Below are 3,932 nucleotides of genomic sequence, written 5' to 3' on the forward strand. Positions count from 1 at the left end.
CAGATGGCTGCATGTCCACATATAAGTCTGTAGATGTTGGACAGATGGCTGCATGTCCACATATAAGTCTGCAGATGTTGGACAGATGGCTGCATGTCCACATATAAGTCTGCAGATGTTGGACAGATGGCTGCATGTCCACATATAAGTCTGCAGATGTTGGACAGATGGCTGCATGTCCACATATAAGTCTGCAGATGTTGGACAGATGGCTGCATGTCCACATATAAGTCTGCAGATGTTGGACAGATGGCTGCATGTCCACGTATAAGTCTGCAGATGTTGGACACAGATGGCTGCATGTCCACATATAAGTTTGCAGATGTTGGACAGATGGCTGCATGTCCACATATAAGTCTGCAGATGTTGGACAGATGGCTGCATGTCCACATATAAGTCTGCAGATGTTGGACAGATGGCTGCATGACCACATATAAGTCTGCAGATGTTGGACACAGATGGCTGCATGTCCACGTATATAAGTCTGCAGATGTTGGACAGATGGCTGCATGTCCACATATAAGTCTGCAGATGTTGGACAGATGGCTGCATGTCCACATATAAGTCTGCAGATGTTGGACACAGATGGCTGCATGTCCACATATAAGTCTGCAGATGTTGGACAGAGATGGCTGCATGTCCACATATAAGTCTGCAGATGTTGGACAGATGGCTGCATGTCCACATATAAGTCTGCAGATGTTGGACAGAGATGGCTGCATGTCCACATATAAGTCTGCAGATGTTGGACAGATGGCTGCATGTCCACATATAAGTCTGCAGATGTTGGACAGATGGCTGCATGTCCACATATATAAGTCTGCAGATGTTGGACAGATGGCTGCATGTCCACATATAAGTCTGCAGATGTTGGACAGATGGCTGCATGTCCACATATAAGTCTGCAGATGTTGGACAGATGGCTGCATGTCCATGTATAAGTCTGCAGATGTTGAACACAGATGGCTGCATGTCCACATATAAGTCTGCAGATGTTGGACAGATGGCTGCATGTCCACATATAAGTCTGCAGATGTTGGACACAGATGTCTGCATGTCCACATATAAGTCTGCAGATGTTGGACAGATGGCTGCATGTCCACATATAAGTCTGCAGATGTTGGACAGATGGCTGCATGTCCACATATAAGTCTGCAGATGTTGGACACAGATGGCTGCATGTCCACGTATAAGTCTGCAGATGTTGGACAGATGGCTGCATGTCCATGTATAAGTCTGCAGATGTTGGACACAGATGGCTGCATGTCCACATATATAAGTTTGCAGATGTTGGACAGATGGCTGCATGTCCACATATAAGTCTGCAGATGTTGGACAGATGGCTGCATGTCCACATATAAGTCTGCAGATGTTGGACAGATGGCTGCATGTCCACGTATATAAGTCTGCAGATGTTGGACAGAGATGGCTGCATGTCCACATATAAGTCTGCAGATGTTGGACACAGATGGCTGCATGTCCACATATAAGTCTGCAGATGTTGGACAGATGGCTGCATGTCCACATATAAGTCTGCAGATGTTGGACAGATGGCTGCATGTCCACATATAAGTCTGCAGATGTTGGACACAGATGGCGGCATGTCCACGTATAAGTCTGCAGATGTTGGACACAGATGGCTGCATGTCCACATATAAGTCTGCAGATGTTGGACAGATGGCTGCATGTCCACGTATAAGTCTGCAGATGTTGGACAGATGGCTGCATGTCCATGTATAAGTCTGCAGATGTTGGACACAGATGGCTGCATGTCCACGTATAAGTCTGCAGATGTTGGACAGATGGCTGCATGTCCACGTATAAGTCTGCAGATGTTGGACAGATGGCTGCATGTCCACATATAAGTCTGCAGATGTTGGACAGATGGCTGCATGTCCACATATAAGTCTGCAGATGTTGGACACAGATGGCGGCATGTCCACGTATAAGTCTGCAGATGTTGGACAGATGGCTGCATGTCCACATATAAGTCTGCAGATGTTGGACACAGATGGCGGCATGTCCACATATAAGTCTGCAGATGTTGGACAGATGGCTGCATGTCCACATATAAGTCTGCAGATGTTGGACACAGATGGCTGCATGTCCACATATAAGTCTGCAGATGTTGGACACAGATGGCGGCATGTCCACGTATAAGTCTGCAGATGTTGGACACATATGGCTGCATGTCCACGTATAAGTCTGCAGATGTTGGACAGATGGCTGCATGTCCACGTATAAGTCTGCAGATGTTGGACAGATGGCTGCATGTCCATGTATAAGTCTGCAGATGTTGGACAGATGGCTGCATGTCCACGTATAAGTCTGCAGATGTTGGACAGATGGCTGCATGTCCACATATAAGTCTGCAGATGTTGGACACAGATGGCTGCATGTCCACATATAAGTCTGCAGATGTTGGACAGATGGCTGCATGTCCACATATAAGTCTGCAGATGTTGGACAGATGGCTGCATGTCCACATATAAGTTTGCAGATGTTGGACAGATGGCTGCATGTCCACATATAAGTCTGCAGATGTTGGACAGATGGCTGCATGTCCACATATAAGTCTGCAGATGTTGGACAGATGGCTGCATGTCCACATATAAGTCTGCAGATGTTGGACAGATGGCTGCATGTCCACGTATAAGTCTGCAGATGTTGGACAGATGGCTGCATGTCCACATATAAGTCTGCAGATGTTGGACAGATGGCTGCATGTCCACATATAAGTCTGCAGATGTTGGACAGATGGCTGCATGTCCACATATATAAGTTTGCAGATGTTGGACAGATGGCTGCATGTCCACATATAAGTCTGCAGATGTTGGACAGATGGCTGCATGTCCACATATAAGTCTGCAGATGTTGGACACAGATGGCTGCATGTCCACATATAAGTCTGCAGATGTTGGACAGATGGCTGCATGTCCACATATAAGTCTGCAGATGTTGGACAGATGGCTGCATGTCCACATATAAGTCTGCAGATGTTGGACAGATGGCTGCATGTCCACATATAAGTCTGCAGATGTTGGACAGATGGCTGCATGTCCACATATAAGTCTGCAGATGTTGGACAGATGGCTGCATGTCCACATATAAGTTTGCAGATGTTGGACAGATGGCTGCATGTCCACATATAAGTCTGCAGATGTTGGACAGATGGCTGCATGTCCACATATAAGTCTGCAGATGTTGGACAGATGGCTGCATGTCCACATATAAGTCTGCAGATGTTGGACAGATGGCTGCATGTCCACGTATAAGTCTGCAGATGTTGGACAGATGGCTGCATGTCCACATATAAGTCTGCAGATGATGGACAGATGGCTGCATGTCCACATATAAGTCTGCAGATGTTGGAGACAGATGGCTGCATGTCCACATATAAGTCTGCAGATGTTGGACAGATGGCTGCATGTCCACATATAAGTCTGCAGATGTTGGACACAGATGGCTGCATGTCCACGTATAAGTCTGCAGATGTTGGACAGATGGCTGCATGTCCACGTATAAGTCTGCAGATGTTGGACACAGATGGCTGCATGTCCACGTATAAGTCTGCAGATGTTGGACAGATGGCTGCATGTCCACATATAAGTCTGCAGATGTTGGACAGATGGCTGCATGTCCACATATAAGTCTGCAGATGTTGGACACAGATGGCTGCATGTCCACATATAAGTCTGCAGATGTTGGACACAGATGGCTGCATGTCCACGTATAAGTCTGCAGATGTTGGACAGATGGCTGCATGTCCACATATAAGTCTGCAGATGTTGGACAGATGGCTGCATGTCCATGTATAAGTCTGCAGATGTTGGACAGATGGCTGCATGTCCACGTATAAGTCTGCAGATGTTGGACAGATGGCTGCATGTCCACATATAAGTCTGCAGATGTTGGACAGATGGCTGCATGTC

The sequence above is a fragment of the Protomyctophum parallelum genome, assembly GCF_964188405.1.
Source record: "Protomyctophum parallelum genome assembly, chromosome: 23".
Classification (NCBI taxonomy): Eukaryota; Metazoa; Chordata; class Actinopteri; order Myctophiformes; family Myctophidae; genus Protomyctophum; species Protomyctophum parallelum.